This window comes from Falco naumanni, chromosome 10 (assembly GCF_017639655.2).
Source record: "Falco naumanni isolate bFalNau1 chromosome 10, bFalNau1.pat, whole genome shotgun sequence".
Taxonomy (NCBI): domain Eukaryota; kingdom Metazoa; phylum Chordata; class Aves; order Falconiformes; family Falconidae; genus Falco; species Falco naumanni.
In genome coordinates, this window is record NC_054063.1 from 8,788,409 (window position 1) to 8,806,311 (window position 17,903).

Consider the following 17,903-nt stretch of genomic DNA (forward strand, 5'->3'; position numbering starts at 1 on the left):
AATGAATACATTATATTCCTGGCTTTACCATAAAAAAACATTTTCAGTCTGACAACTCAAGCCTACTAGCATAAAGCAATTTATAAATCAATGTTCTCATGGGGAAAAACATTGCTTCCTTTAAGCTTCTTGCTAATTTACAGTTTGAGTTAGCTGCTATCTTAAAATCCACAATAAATTTTGCAAGGCATTTAGGTAGAATCAATCTGAGTATTTAATAAGCATTTTCTCCAGTTTATGTACATGCTATGATCTTCTCTTGAAAATAATTTAGGAATAGATGTTCTTGGTACAATGGGCATATGAACTATACAGAGTAAACTCCTAACAGCACTCTTACCCCAAATATAGCACACATACTGACTGTGATTCCCAAGGGCAGCATGCTGAAGGAACTGCAGTCAGACAGGGTAGCTATGAGATGCAAGTAGCACTAAGAGATGTAATCAGCAAGTTAAAAGCCGTAAGGAGATACATTTAGAGAGAAGCTGCAGAGGTGCTGAGAAAACAGAGTTAGGATGTGCCAGAAACCAAGGAACAAGTACAGACATGGCTACAGCTGCAGTTTTTTTAAGGAAAAGGAGCTCCATATCTACTACGCTGTTAAGAACTGCATAGGGGCATCAGTCACCAGTTTCACTTGTTTAAGATCAAGTGTTGCCTCAGGTACTCTTTCTTACACGACATATTCTACTGAATTATTACTCCTCTCCCCCTACCATTTCATCTCAACATCCTTCCAAAATCAGGAGGCATAAATGGCAAGGCTTTACCATTCCCTCCCTAAACAGTTCTCAGATGAACAGACAGTCACACACCATCCCTCCTCAGGCAGGCAAACACAGTCCTGCATTCCTCCTTTCTTCTATAGACATCCAGTTCCTATTTCTTTCTTCCACATAAAAAAAAAAAAAAAAAAAAAAAAAAGAACAAAATAGGTACATTTTCAACTACATATGGCAGGAATAGGTATTTTGTTGCTAGCATGCAATAAACAGCCTTCTGCCTTCTCTGCTCTCCTCTTACCCTTCACCTTTGGTACCCCACTCAGAACTCACCTCTCCTCTCATTCCTTCACCAAGTCACCTACTTCATAGCCTCTAATACTCTCTCCTTCACTCTGAGAGGGCTGTTCCTTCACTGACTTCCCTTGCTGAGTTAGTGTCTCAAATTACCATGTTATCTGCTTTTCCTAAATCTTATCTTTGTCAAATCTCTTCTTCCTTTTGTCGTTCTAATGCTGACAGGTGGAGCAAGGAAAAGGCGGCAAACAAATGCATCCAAGACAGCAGTGCGCACAAACACCCTCCAAGTACAGCAAAACTAGCAGTTGAGAAGCCAACAGCAAGAAAAGGCAGAGGACTGAGGTGAACAGAATACCAAGATTTCCTGGAAGGGAAGTATCAAAGAATTACAGCAGCAAAAAGTGTTCAGTCCCTGCTGTGTGTAAGTTCCCTGAGTTTCTCTATTCAGTTCAGGATTTCTTCTCCCTTCATCATGTTCTGAAGCTGCCAATCACTCTAGTTCTCTTTTTATTAGACTGCTAGAAAAACACTCCTTACTTTAGAGTATAGGAGCTTCTTTTAATTCATAATTAAGATATGTATAACATTTATTTTTTTAAAAAAGTAATATTCACTCCTAAATGTCAAAACTTTATCAGCCCTTTTTAGATTACTTTCCTTGGAAGGCCACAAATGCTGGCCATCAGTGTTAGAAGACCCTACTGCATGTAATTCCATTTTGCCTTCAAGGATTATAAACTTCAAGAAGAAATTACCTTAAAGAAATGTACCTCTGAACATTTTCTGAAAGCCAGATTGAACTTACGTTACCTGAACTTGCACTTCAGTTCATCTCTGGGATCAGTCAACGAATAACTAAATGAGAGTTTCACATGCTGAGGGAATGCCTTGAAATCATTATGTATAGGATAAAATTTTCTCCTTTTGTACTCTTCTGCACATGCATTATTCTTCTCTGAAAGTCTCAAGTAAAGCCAAGGTGAATCCTTAAACTAGATTTTTAGCATGGATCCTTAAATCTTACTTTCCAATTGTTTTACTCCACTACCAAATGTTTTACTACCACTGTACAATGCTCATACGTGCTTCAAATTTTTTCCTGTGGAGTACTGAAGGCAGGTACAGGATGCTTTGAAAATTGCAATCATCCAGATGCTTTATCATGGTCCAATTGAAAAAGCCGTAGTTTTGAATCTAAATGCATAACATATCTTAGTAAGTTACTAGATATAAAAATAAGAGGTGCAAATATGTACAAATACATATACGCACAAACTGGTTTGGGTTGTTCTTACTTCACCAGAAATTAAGTGCTTTCAAGAGAAAAAAATAAGGAGTAGCAATAAGCTCTAGCAGTTTCAAGTCTGGTTCAGAATTCCAAATTCTTCTACAAGATGACTTTAAAATATAATAGAGCACACCATCATATGGAATTATATTCTCCTGGTAGCTAGGATTAGATTACCATCAGAATGATAATAACATGTGTTAAATTGCTCCAGATACTCAATGGATTCAGAAATCTGTCTTCAGCATTAACTAGTAGATTTCGGTATTCGTTAATTAGGCCTTAAACATCACCTGCTCTAACCAGCTTAAAATATCCTCAGAGATAATTAGCAGATTCTACACAGTATATATGGGCTATACTAAGGTTTGTTTCTTAACAACTGGCTGCTTCATAGACTACCAGTTATTGTCACAGGAAAACCAATCTTGGCTCAGGGAATTAGTACTTCAATTTAATTTCTTGCGAATTAACATAAAGTTTTCACCACAGATTCAGGTACAAAGACAACAATAAACAATGAAATAAACATTTGAGAATACATCTTTCCTCTCCCTTCTCAGGCTCAACTTCAGTCCAGCACTTCTCCTCCCCACTCCCTAATCTAAGCTTCCCTTGTTGGCCCATCCACCCCAATTCATTTGGCAAGGTGACGGGCAGTGGTCAGAGAGGCTGGGGTCATGCACACAAAGTTTTATTCTGCTGTTTCTTGCCTCTTCTTCATTTCGTTCTGCCCCAGCACAGATCTACAGGATATAGTCCCTCCAGGGGTGTCCCCAACACAGCATAAGTCACCAGCAGCCAGCAGCCCTCAGGGGATGTGCCTTCTCTGGCATGGAGCAACTCCTTCCAAGACAATGTCTCTAGCTTCGTCCCCTGGAATGTCCCCTTCCACACCACCTGCCTTGCACAGCTGTTGCTCTGCCTTAAATACATGTAAGCAGATGTGCCACCACCTCCCCTAGCTGGGTGAGGTTCTAGCACGCGATGGGGTGCTTACACCAGTTTCAAAACTGGCTGGAAGCAGCTGTGATGGGCACAGGGTAGTTTCTGACCTCTTCTCTTACAACTTGCCCCCTGCTCCCAAAACTAGTCATTTATACCCAGTACAATTATACCTGATTTTTCCATCTTGGAGGCCACTGTTAGGAAAACATTATTGATAAAAGAAACACCTTCTATCTACCTTTAGTTCAAGTGCAACTGATTTGATATCCAAGTTTTCAAAAGAAGTTAGAAAAGGATCCTTTTCAGAAAGGCTCACAGACATCTCAAAAACATTCCAGATATTAAACAGTCTAAGTTAAGGTCCACAGCAGTTAAGATGAATCTTCAGAAAATCATCAACTTAAATATAAAGAAAGATCAAAGTTGGAAAAAAAAGAGTTTATAGAAAGATGCATGAAAGATACATCACAGCAATACAATATTTTAAAGGGGAAAAAAAATCAAGGTGAAAAGTTCTGTACCCAAGATAAAAGCATCAGAAAAAATAAGAAAAAATAAGTATTCACATCCATCAGAGATAAATACTAAAAAATAAGAAAGCACTGTTAATCCTTCCACAGAAAAGTCCTGTGAGAGAAATTTACAGATCTACTTACAATGTATGAAATACAACTATTTCACATGCTTTCTTAAATTGTATACAAAGAGATAGATGGGAGAAACTCCATCCCACCAGAATTTGGTTTGGTTTTGGACAGAAGCAAGGCAGAGGAGGATTTGGGGGGATTTTTAATGAACATATCCTTCCAGATCAAGGCAATTATTCAAAAACTCAAGAGTTTTATATGTTTGCAATTACAAATCTGGAAAAGAAAATTATTATTTTCAAATACACATGTTACTGAACTGCAAGTTGCATTCTTTGTGAAAAGTTTAGACCCAGTAACACTTAAAAAACACTCCATTCTGCAGGCAGCGAGGACCTGGCCTACTCTCACCACAAGAAGCTTCTTTCTTTGACTGGAAGTGCACTTCACCCAAATACAGAAATCTACATTTAATCCTTATATGGAAGCAAAAGGATAGATATAAATGGTCTGTCTTATGGACTCTACCCCTTTACATGAATGCAAATACAAAGTAATTCATTTAATGCTCTACACCAGATTAAAACCTGTGGAAGAGAAGACTCAGTAGTTGCACTCCCATTTAACAATAAAACCAATTCAGTACAGTATGTTCACCACACTTTTCCAATACTTTATGGTGTAATTACTGTTGATTCTCTGTTGGCATTTTTCTATACAAGCAGTTAAATAACAGTCCCTAAATCCCATGGTTTTCGGTGAGAGGGTGTCGATGCTATCTACATTCAGCTGACTTATTAACCCATTCACCTTTCAGCAGAGCAGTTCTGTCTGAAGATACCAGATTATTCAAGAGGTGGCTACAACTCAGTACCTAAGTGGTTCTACATTCTCAACTGTTTTAGCACAACGGGGGGGGGGGGGGAATCAGATCACAGGATTTCAACAACAGCTAAAAATTGTTTCAGTATATGCTACTGATAATTACTGACATTTTCCCAAAAAATATCAAGGCCAGATACCAAATGTTAACTCATCATTATGCCAGGTTTAATTCACATCTTTATTTTTAATGATTTTTCCAACATAGGAGGTGGTTGGTCTTTCTTCTGATAATTTCTAAACATATTTGAAAACATGTTTACTCAATAATGCAAAATCTATTTTATGTAAAGGAATTTACTATGAATATTCTACAAAATTTGGAAATCTTTATTAAAAAACAAACTAGAAAATCTGAGCAGAGGAATAGAGGCAGAAAGAACACTTAAATGTTAAATAATAGTTTTTCCAGTAATGCCTGTGCCTTCAGTACACATTTAAACGTATCCACCATCTCCCATATTTTGTATAATGGGTGCAGTTATTTCCAGTCTACATGGACTGAGGCTCACAACACCAGTGAGGCCTCAGAAGTGCACTGACACTGCCAGAGCACCATTTCCTATTCCATTATACTGTACAGCTCACTTGGTCAAACTAGAGAGGGGAGTACCTCAGTAACCTCTACCCCCATTTTTTCTGATTAAAAAAATAAGGTAAAATTTTCCCATTAATAATTTTTAGAACCCAACCACACTCCCACCACTCTGCATCCATCCTTTCCAAAGTCTTTTTTCACGCCTTTTTTATTAATTCTTAACACTAAAAGGACATTCCTTCAATATCCAAATGAAATTCCTATTAACTAAAGCTAATGAACCAAATGTGATGCCACATTAAACACACACACTGCACAGCCAGTGAATGCCAGTAGTAACCTCCTCAGTTAGTGCCTGCCAGTACCTGTTTTACAGATTCTAGATCTACAAAGACTCCAAAGGTTTCACTCTTTGTTCCACTGCCTTTATTAAGAGTGACAGGAAGAAATGGCACTCATTAATATCGACACCTTGGTTTTAAATTGGAAAAATAGGTTATTCCAGTGTTAATGGATTCATATTGCCATAGCCAGCAAGAAGGACCTTTGTATTATCAATAGAAAGATTGCTGTCTGTTGGTATCCTTCGAAATAATGTGCAAGTTGCCCTTTTTGGGCCTGGTGGAAACCCCAAGGCTAGCACTGCTCACTGAATTCAAATCAATGACACAGAAGTTTCTGGAGGTTTTTGAAAGTGCTTCACATCACACAGACAACAAACTACTTCATTAGTATACACATGCATGAGCATAGCACGGAAGATCATTGTATATTAACAATGTGTTCCACATAAAATAGTAATTGCTTTCATTATTAATTATATATGCTAAACATGCCTCGCAGTAACAAGAATTCAAAATACAGATTTCCAACAAAACTACTGTTATTACTATTATTAAGCACCCATATTGTTATCTTCATAAAGTTATTTCTACAAAAGCAAAATTATTCCTATACTTTAACTCAAGTGTTTTGCGATTCTTTTTCATTTCATAGTGAAATATTTACACATCATCTGAAGAAGGGTGCAAAAATTGTTTAGATATTGCAGCAATTTTTAAAATTGTAATTTTACACCTGCAGCAAAGAATTGCAATTTCATTTTCATGAAGGGTGCCAGGTAACAGTAATCATTATCATCATCCAATAGTATCTTTACCTTTAAGATGGTCTGAGACTATTCCATTAAGAATCAAAGCTGACCACACAGTAAATCAGGCTTAAAAATTTTAGACATTATATTCTTGTCCCTGTGCAACACACACATAGCAAATCTGCCCAACACCAAAACTGAAATTTCAGCCTAAAAGAAGGTAAAGACTGCTCATTCAGCATTAAGCTATTAAGGAAAAAACAACTTCTCTCCCCAGCTAACTTTTTCTGATCTGCCCTCTTTCTCCTTCCTCTTTTCCCATCTTTTTCTTTAAACAATACAAACATGCAACACATTAAAATTCTGGCACCATTTGCTGGTTCCTGAACCCTAGTCCCCTAAACTCCCTTCTTATATAAATCTTTCCCCATGAAAGGTCACATGCCATCTCTTGCTTGCCCTTGAAATTCCAGAAGCGAGCTGTTAATGCAACTTACATTCCAAATTAATGAGAACTCCGATAAACTCTGTCTTTTCACTTACAAACTCCTGATAAAAATACATTTGAGCTCTATGTATTGTTAATCATACATGCAAAGCTTTTAATGTAAGGACTTTGGTGATCTGTTACAAAGGATGTAATTTTCATGTCTGCGCAGAAGAAACACTACAGATCACAGAGAAAGAACATCAGCAATTATGCCACACAATACTTGAAAACTACCATTATAGATCCTACATGTAAAGTTAATAAATCATTTTGAGTATTCAGAAGTACAACTGTACACATTCAAAGTCAGAAACATACTGTCACTGTGAAAGATACACAGATGCAGGTGGCAGAGTACAGTAGCGCTTACCCTTCTTTTCAAAACAGTACTTAGTGCTAAAGATATCACTAAAATCTGCTGTGAAGTAAAATCCTTTCCATAGCAAATGTCTTAAACCATTTGAAACACTAGAAGTTTTAAACTATCAAGAATTCTTGTCACTTTTTAGGAGTTTTGAAAAAGCTCTTCACAGAAGCATGAAAACAACTCATGTTCCACCTTATGCCTTTGTGAAAGGGAACAGAAACATACCTGAGGTCTTGCCATACTTTTAAAAACATTGCTACAGAAATCTTGGTGGCTGAAGACAGAAAATACCACAAAAGATAACCCCATTTTAACTCAGTCCCAATGCAGAAGTCAGAGCTGGAACCGAAGTGAACAAGAGGTCAAAGAAGAACTAACATTAAATACTAGAAACAAAAACATACCTTTGATAGGCCTAAAACACATGCATGAAATTGTGAAAAAAATCTGCTTGATCTCATTATAGAACATCACAGGCTATGTGCATCTAAAGTCTGAAGTAGCCTGGACATTTAAATTTACATAAAAAGTATTTAACTCTGATGTATTCTAGAGAAGAAAGACTTTATTGAAGCGTAACAGCCACAAAATATTTAAACAAAGTGCTGGTTAGAAAGAGAGTGAAAAAAGGCTTCCCACAATGACCTGGCAAAATTCACAGCCAGTTCTTCTTAATCAAGTCAAAGAAATGCATCCAACAATCTTGGGAATTTGAACGACAGACGTTCCGGAGGCTTGCTTTATTATCAAGGATACAACAAATAATAGGATAAGATGATCCTCAGGCCCTTTTCTTTATAAACAGGAAAAATTTGTTCGAGTCAGGAAAAAAAAGAAGTACTATTTCAATCCTCCCTGCAACGTACTGGCAATGTTAGTCAGGACTACCTGAAATAACTTGGACGATCCAAATTCCTGAATGCCTCAATATTTATTTCATTTTTGTATTTTTCTCTTCTGCAGAGCCTTTAAACCATCTTACACACAGGGAAATGAAGCATGAAGTAATCTATGCCCCTCCAAAGGATGTAAAACAGGCTCCATCAATAGCTCCCAAATCTTAGATTAGCACCTTATTCACAGGATCGGCCTTCCCACTATTGCAATAGACACCCTCCTGCAGACATGCAGACCAACTATGATCTTCATTACTCCTGGGTATCAGAAATAATTTCTATGCTTTCTAAGAAAAATATTCTAGCTTGTTTTTGGTGGGTTTGGGTTGTTATTTTGGTTGGTGGTTTGTTGGGTTTGGGTTGTTGTTGGTTTTTTTTTTTGGGGGGGGGAGCGGAATATGGCAATACATGCCATATCTCATTCCACTAAACCAACAGGTGTTTCTGCTGAAAGAAGGCTAGCAATTGCTACTCAGTAAGCAAACCTCTAAGATAGGTTTGGAAAGTCTGGGATTTGTATATTTAAGGATTAACTTCATCCACTGAGGTTGTATCAATGCAAAGCAAAATGAAAATGGATAATTACCATAAAAAGCAGAAAAAAAGGAAATCACAGAAAAGAGAAGCATGGGCAGAACGAAGAGGAAGAAGAGAGAATAAATAGGGATGTTATAACCATCACCACAGGCTAGATGCATATTCACCTACTGCAGTTGTGTCCCTCCAATATCACTCAGTACAGGGGAAACCACACTGGCTGACAGTGCACACAATGATTTGGTCAGCCAGGACTCTGTCAGCTTCTAACCCCTCTGAAGAGGGACATACCAAACATTATCAAGTCAGTATTACACCCGAAAAAGCATTAGTAATGTAAAGTGCTGTCTCATTTCGAAAGCTGTGCCTAAGACCAAAACCTTAGCAGCCAGTGGCAATGACCTCACTGACATCTTTTAATTGCAAGTTCTGTAAAAAATTATATTTTTTTGCTGCTGTTGCATCTACTGCTTTTAAGAGCCCACCTAGGAACTTCTGCAGTAACATGAAGCGTCTTTCAAAAAACCTTTTCTATCATAGGATTTTACAAAGGTGTCAGTCACTATTGAAGGACTCTTCCATACCATCATCCTCCACCTTTCACCAGGATTCCAACCCCCTCAAAATGGTATCTGGGTAAGTTAATGATCTAATTAATACAGTTAGGCTGTGACAGCTGGATCTCTGGACTGTTCCTTCCAAACAAGTTTGGGACATACAGTGTATTTTTGCTGGGTGGAGAGTAACACAGCTTTGCAGAAGTCTTAGAAGGAAGTAACAGACAAGAAAAAGCGCTAAATCATTTTCAAGTCACTCCTTACCCAACAGCTAGCATAATATTCAAGAAATTGGAAAAAAGCTTGGGCAGCTGGCAGGGAGAAAGTTTCCTGCTCACCGACAATTCCCCTTCTTGTTTGCAAATCACTTTTGCCAGCTTCTGGATAGGAAGGGAAGACCAGACTTCAAAATAAACACTCTACATTAAACAAACAGCCTTTTGAACACACCCAACTGAACAAGACTTCCCAGCTGTCTTGGAAAAAAAAAATCTTTTTCATTTATTTTCAAGGAAGGTATAAAAATTTAAGTGGCAAAACTGTAGTCCGCTTTGTACTCTGAATCAATGTCTTAAGAGCTTCTCAGACTGCTTATAGGGAAAAAAAAAAAAAGAAAAAAGAAAATTTAGGCACCTTGTCAGTTCTAACAAAGAATGTATATTGCTTTGCTTTAGAAATAACACTGCCCTATTTACTAAATCTTATTTCTATTTTCAGTAAGTTATCTTCTTCCATAGCCACCCTTTGATTTAACCTTAACCGATATACCGGGTAATTAAAAATTAAGCTCCACCTTGAAATTTCCTAAACATTATGGTAAGACTATAATTTTACCCTAAAACGATTTCACATTTTCAGTATTATTATTTTAATGTATTAATCAACACCCATTTCAGCATATAAAATTTGGATACATTATACAAAACTAGCTTGAGTAAATACTTTTTTACTTTTTGGTTGGTTGGTTTTTTAACCAAACAGGGATTGCAAGGTTAGAATAGGTATATCGATGTTTACAGTCCAGAGCTGTAAGTAGCTGTAACTGTAATCTGATTTTGCCGAGTGTAAGAAAAAGATACTTATACTCTAAAATCCAGCAAAGAACAAACGTCACACAAATGTTTTCTATTTTTAAAGAAGTCTGTTCATCTGCTGCAACTTATTTTTCTAAATCACTAGAGGAGTATAATAGGTGAGGAAGACTGTATCTACGAATGTATCTACAACAGTTCTTCTGTATCAGTATGCATTTACAGGATTCCTGAATATGAAGATTCAGGCCTAAGTGCAGTAATTAAGACATACCATAAATATGTTAAAACACTTGGTTTACTTTCTATTTTAAGTACAAGCATGTTTTAACCTCTATTATTACTTTTTTTTTTTTCCTAGAAGAGAGTAGAAACAAAGCTGAACCAGGGCCATGGGGAAGGGAATCCCACATTTACCACTTTACTGACTACACGCTATTTGTTCAAATATCCAAATTAACATTTTACACCTTCTGGAAGTGTCTGATCATGCTTGGTAAAAGTCTGAGAAAGTCATAATTATATCTATGAATTACATCATACAGACGACAATCCTGAACAAAATTCAGGCCCAGCAAACTGAATATGGAAATGTGCTACTATGCACTACCAAAAGTGTTAAAAACATAGTTTGGAGGTTTTGAAATCAGTATCATTCATACCTGTGTGAACACTGATAAACAAGGCTACAAAGCCAAGAAAAAAAGCGTTTTATTTCCATTTATCATAATCAACTACTCATTTTGAAAACCACATATATGATCATTAATAGGTTCTTTCGGACTCTGCAGAATTTTGGCAAGTTGCAGACTAAATCCTATATAAAAAGCATGAAGAAGTTTCCTAATATTGCAATTCTATTTTCATAAAAAGTGCTAAACAACAAATTAGATTAAGGGGAAAATCAAATCCACCAACAAAAAAAAAATCCACAAAACTTCACTACAAAAACACATGAAAAATCCAGATGATGAGAGGAAGAACAAGTAACACTGTGAGCTACAAGCTACTGAAGCTTGAATTCCTAAAGGGCTCGATCCCACTCATCAGAATTTCAGTCTAGTAAGGTCTCAGCACTGAACTTTTTCTTTCATCTCTAGCACCTGCTCCACAGGAGTCTGGGGTGCAACAGCATTTTTATTGTACTGTAAGTTTTTTCTAACTTTGAATACTTGTACAGTTCTTCTATTCAACTACCTACTTCCACAAAACTTATCAAGAATCAGTACTTTCAGCATCTTCTGAACTGCTAGTTCTTTGGCTTTAACAGGTTATCTTCACCCTTCCCCGCTTGATTTCTTAAGGAAATGAGGCTTATGCAATGCATGTTGTGTTAGTCTATCAGCTCCTCTGCACTCCCTTCAACTAGTAGCTACAAACATACTTGCAACAAAAGCAGGAACACAGTACCTGAAACGTATGAATTACATAAAGTTACCATCAAACTCAATGCACCATAACACCTACTATTTGTATTGCTTATTGTAAGATCCAGTGAGGGGAAAATTTATTTTACAGAAACTGTGTCTTGAATTCAAGAAATGCTTCCAAAACCAAAGCACATGCTACCAGAATAATATTACATCTGATCTATTTGACAGAGTAAGATTAGCAGTAGCTAGGTATACAGGGTCGAATAAACATACATAAAGTTTGGCGTTGGGTCTTCTTTTGTAAAAGATGTGTAAACTCTTGGACAAAGACATTTTTCTAAGGCAAACAATAAGACTTCCCTTGAAGCACACATTGTACCCACTGGTCTGAACAACTGGTGTTGTTTGAAGGAGGGAGTCACAGAGCTCAAATTCAGTCAAAAAGGAAAGAGTCTGAAACAAGTTCTGACAAAAATGGTGATTCAAAGGAGCATGCCAAAATGAAAGACGAAGATTTCATACCAATTGCATCTCTAAATAAAAAGTGGAAACAATGCAAAGCAAATGGGTTTCTTACAATGTATATAGAAATACATACTTCCCCTGTCAAAGAGATTCATAAACAATCACTAAGAGGAATACAAAAAAAATTTTTGCTCCAAAAATTACAAAAATATCATTTAAGACCTACTACCAGAAAGACTTCAAGCAAATGTTCAGATTGCATGAGGAATCATATTCCTACCGCAGCCTACCTTTAAAAAAGATAAAATTAGATTACTAGTGTGAATTATCACCTGAAAATTTTGCTGATGAGGAAAACTGTCACTGTACAAGACCAAATGTGTCTTCTCAAGCATTGACTTGTTTCAAAGGCACCAGGGAGTCGGATGTATCTAATTAGCAGGGAATGCAATGTTGCAAAAGAGTAAGCAAAACACTTCCCAGAGCTGGCTGATAATCTTAGTTCAATGTAGAGCTCACCAACATACAGACCCATGATAAGTGAGCAGAGAGTACATTGTTGAGAGACAGAAAGAAGATTCTGAACAGATTTTCCATCCCATGAGGAAGAGCAAATACAGCATTAGAACACAGTTGTAGTTATAGCAAGTTCACATATTTGAAGTATAAGGTCTGAACTCTCTATTTAGTGAAAGATTAATCTTCACTAAGAATCAGATACTTTTTGCCCCCTTTTAAACGGAATACATTCTACCTTTCCCTAAATGTTCACATACATTTTTAAAAGTAAACTGATCTGTGTAAAGAACATAGGCGTAGTAAGAGAACAAACATGCAGTTATAGGTTTACATAGCTTTGTGTATCCGACCTCCAAGCAAAAATAAACAGCTATAGCATTTCAAGTCAGTTCTGTGAATGTTTTTTACATATTTTGACAACCAAACATTTCGCAGCTGTAACAAACAAAAAACAAGTAAGAAAAAGGCTTTTCCTTTAAAAGAGAAAAAAAAATGACAAAACACAAATCAATGTTTTAAAGCCAAGCCATTTGTCATTAGTTAGATCTTGGTTTTTTTATTTAAGTTACCTGAAAGATTACTCATACATCAAAAAATGCTGGCTCTTTCTACAGAGTTAAGTTACATTAGCTAATCTCCTTGAAGATCAGCTTGTTAATGAGGTAGACCTGCATAATGTGGGTTTTTTAACATCTTTATTGGTTTGATGCTAATGTCAAATCCAGCTGAGGAAATAAAATAAGCTTACTATAGTAACAGATAACCAAAGAGTTTCCTCTAACTCTTCCTCCAGGTAGAAAGGTGTTATTTGAGTTGCCCGACACAACCATTCTCTCTTTGGTCAACACGCTGCACAGAATTCACTACACTATTCCATTTCTACATAAAGATCTCAGTTGAAAACTGTATTAACTTGCTTTCCATAGGAATAATCTTATGCGTCACGTAAGCTCCTTAAGGGGAGTCAGAGGAAGAAATTCAAGAGTTTCAAGCACAGAAAGTAAAGAAATCAAAAAGGTAAGGATCAGATTTAATATGCAATGTTTAAGATACTCACAAATAAGGCGTAAGTACAAGTTAGTGTCCTTCAGCTTTTATTTTCCTCAGATTAGCCTGACCTTAATGACTTTAACAGGTGGGATCCCATAAGTTAAACACAACAGCGCATGCGCACACAGATCTAATAGCAGTTACTGCATTTTTTTGTTAGAGGAACAGAATCATGTCAGCTTCAAAATTTTTTTTTTAATTCTGGTAACTGTCTCAGGAGCTACTACTTTACAAAGGAATAACACCAATATCATCTATCACTACAGTTTCTAAAAACCAGTTTTATTTCAAAAACTTACTGTGCCTGCTGCCGCGTTGATTGAGCTGCTTCATTAGTGTGATATAAAATACTCACCCTACACAACTGCAGACGCAGCCCTGAACGTCAGTGCAGAAAATTAGGTATAACCCAGCAGTGACGACACCATGTGATGTCAGAACATGTGTAGCATGAGGCTAAGTTATCATGGGTGACTCATAGAGAGGAAAGGTAATAGCCTGCCCCCCCATCTTTTTCTTTTTTTGTTTTTCCCTACCAAATACATCATTATCTTGGACCACTGTATTAAAGAAAGACTGTTTAGTTGTAAAGATTTTGCCTAACAGCTGTACTCAAAAGACATTTTTCTTGTGCCAGATGTCAGAACACAAATGTAATGCTTCAACTTATAAAATACTTTCCATCATAAAACCGCAACACTTTTAATAAAGGAGATCACTATCTTTGGCTACCATGATGACAGATGACCTGGGAAAACAGGGTCATCCCCATTTTATACTCAGTGAAAGATTAATTGCTCCAAACCACAAGTAAGTGACAAAGCTATAGACACAATACCCATAGAGCTACTTTATATCTGAGTGAAATGTCTCCACCAAGGGGTGGTGTTCTTCCTGTGTCCCCACATAGATAAAACTCTTAGAAAGCCATTTTTATTAAGTAGTATTATTGCCACAAAAAAACAATTCTTACTATAACCTGTTCTCAGCTGTAGTCTAATAATAGACATTCTTTAATAAATAATTCTCTTTAGTTTTGTGATATTCTTACGTAGTCCACAAATAGAATGTTTTTTTAATAAAACAGCGAGAAGAATTCAGTGGTATGCAAGGCACTAGATGGTGATTCTCCAAGAGCATTTTCGGCTATACGGTAGTTTTGAAGAAAACATCAGCTAAAAACACTCTTTTATATGCTTCTGAAGCCCTGCCAAGATGTAAATTAAATGACCCAACATGAATTCTAACGCACAGAAAGCCTCACAATTCAGTTACTTGAGATAGAAAAAGGCAAAATTACTGGGACCAAAACATACTACTACACCCATAAAAACAGGAAACAACAGAGATGGAGTAACATCGCAGGAAATTTACTTACCAAGAACCAGAGCCTGAGCAATGCAGTACTCATGCAGAGCTGAATACCTTGACACCTGAGACTGGAGAACATTCTAACACAGAGTAAGAAATGCATTCAACCAGTCTTGAAATAAGATGTGTACACAAACCCCACAAGGCTAAGCAAGGCTTTAACCTTTCTCTACCCTTTCACACAAAACAAAAATTGCAGAAGGTCCAAAGACAAAATTTTTTTCACCTATATTAAAAAAAAATAAATAATAAAAGATTATCAGTGACATACCTTGTCTTTCCTTGGGCTAGAAAGATTTTTAACAATGGAACCAGAAAAACAGGTACAGCCAGACACCCTGATGAAATCAGGAGTGTATCCAAGAAAGTTTGACTATAAACTCATTTAGGAGCAAAGGAGCTTCCAGTTGCTGTAGGAAGGAAAACAGATCAATACCCTCTTCCAACATTGTAATTAGAGTGCCACATCTGCTGCTTACAGTTCAGAAGCAAAACACCTAAAATTTGCAGATCAGAGTTGAAACCTCGCATGGGTAAACTGCTGACAAGTAAATTTCCATGTACCTACTAAAAAAAAAAAAATTTGCTTATTAAAAGAGAAACTACTTTCTATCATGTTACCTGACAATCTAGTAATAGGCAGTGAGGTTGCCCATCATATCTAAGCTTCCACTCCTTTCAAAGAGTCCAGAGCCCTACAGCATTGATGGAAATCATCTTTTCTAACCAAGACCACAGTCCTTACACAACATGACAGTGAAAAAGAACTTCCCGACTCTCGTGAAACACATGTGATGTCACTTTTTTGGAGGATTCAGGGAAGTGCTAAACAGTACTATCACAGCAAATATGAGCAACATTGACCCCACTCACTGAAGGAATGTTTGCCAGGAGAACTCAGAAAGTTTCCAAATACCTGAAGTCATCTGAGGTAACATTTGGTGCAATGAGTCACATGAGATAAACAGGTCATCTGTCTTGGAAGGAAGACATACTGATTTACCATAGTCGTTAGCTGAGTATGTCATCGCAGAACCAAACTTAATGACCAGAATCAGTTTTACAGGAAGTAAACCTCTCCTCACCAAGGATTCAAGAGTAACTCCAGTTACTCCACAATACGCATTGGTACAGCTTCAGCTTTTGCACAATGGCTAACTCCACAGACTGGTATCGTCTAGGCATCTTTTAGTAACTCCTGAAGAAACGTTCTGAAGACAACTTGGAGAAACAAGTAATTCTGTCTGGTTTCAGTGGGCAGAAAGTCAATGAAGAACAGTTTTTTCACTTCAGGAAAGCACTGAGAAATTATCTGACAGTCCAACTGCACTGAGGCAAAGAATAAATGCCTTTGCCGACATCAGCCTCACGCTTCAAATGCCTGCTTCTGAACCTGGAAGACTTAGCTAAAAAGGATTAAAGCAAGTGTTCACTTCCTAAAAACCTGGTATTTCCCATTTACCCTGTGAGCAGTGAAATGACAGAACTAGGGGACTTTCAGGGACAGTATATGGCATCTAGTTGCAATAAAGTTAATTTCCTCCATAGCAGCCCATATGGTGCTGTGTTATGTGACGATAGTAAGTATAATATCTGTATATTATGTATTAATATAATGTTTCTAGACTATATTATTATATAGTATATATTATAAATGTAATAAATATTACCAATACTAGTTTAGATAATAAAATCAATTTTAGTTGTCACTCAGTAGCACTTGCACAACATCAGGACAGTCTGTTTCTCACTCTGACCCCCGCATCGAGTAGGGCTAGGGGTGGGCAAGAGGTTGGGAGGGGACACAGCTGACACACAGTTGGCCCAAACTGACCAAAAAGATATTCCAATACCATATAACATCATGCTCAGTAATAAAACTAGGGAAGTTTTTCCAACCAAAGTAGATTTTGCTGGGCTTTGGTCTGCTGGTGGGACATAGAGACTAATTATTTTTTTTTTTTTCTCTCACCTTCAGTTACTAAACTGTCTTTATCTCAACCCACAAGTTTTTCTCGCTTTTGCCCTTCTCCTGCTCTCCCCTATCCCACTGTAGAGGAGTAAGCAAACAATCGGGTGAGGGTTTAGCCAACGGCCAGGATCAACCCACCACACAGATGATTCAGGAGGTCAGTCAGGTTTCCTTACAGGCAATGACATCCAGGCTGCAGACAGATGATTAAAACGTGATCACAAAACATGGTTCCCTTTCGACACTGAAGGACACATTCTACTTATCTCAGCAAGTTCAATCACTGCTGTAGACCCTTCCCAAGAAGAAAGTAATGGCTCCAACAGAGGCTGCCTTCTGGAAAGGTTCTAAGATACTACTTCCGCGAAGGAAAGGAATTTTCATTGGGAAAGTAACGATGAACCTGCTTAGAATTAAATAAATTTATACTATTTGCCTCTGTGATAGAGTATTGTAACCAATATACACTGGTTGAATGCCTCAACTGCAGCCATAAAAAATGAATGCAGGTTTTGTGGAGGCAAAATTCAACTCATAAGGAGGATGACTGCTACTGTCATAATTCTGGCTTCTAAATTTCATTTCCCCAGCACAAGTAGGCATACTCTGTAAGGTGTGAGATCTTGAAACGTAGCACTTCGAGCATATATTAACTTTGTCTTCCTGGATTTTACTGAATGACTTGGTGCTGAACAGGTTTTCTAATTTATCATGTAGACAGAGAGGTAATATCCTCAAAACAGACTTGTTAGGATAGCACCATCTGATGAGTTTGCTGACGAAAGCTTGCCTGGCACTAACAATCCCAGAATCATAGAATGGCTTGGGTTGGAAGGGAGCTTAAAGATCATCTAGATACAACCACCCTGCCACGGGCAGAGACACTTTCCACTAGACCAGGTTGCTCAAAGCCA

General features: G+C 37.2%; 1 protein-coding gene across 5 annotated transcripts in view; it reads right to left on the minus strand.

The window, feature by feature from the left end:
* The window catches only part of SBF2 (SET binding factor 2), a 254,668-nt gene that overhangs the window by 210,775 nt on the left and 25,990 nt on the right, over positions 1-17,903 (minus strand). The window lies entirely within an intron of this gene.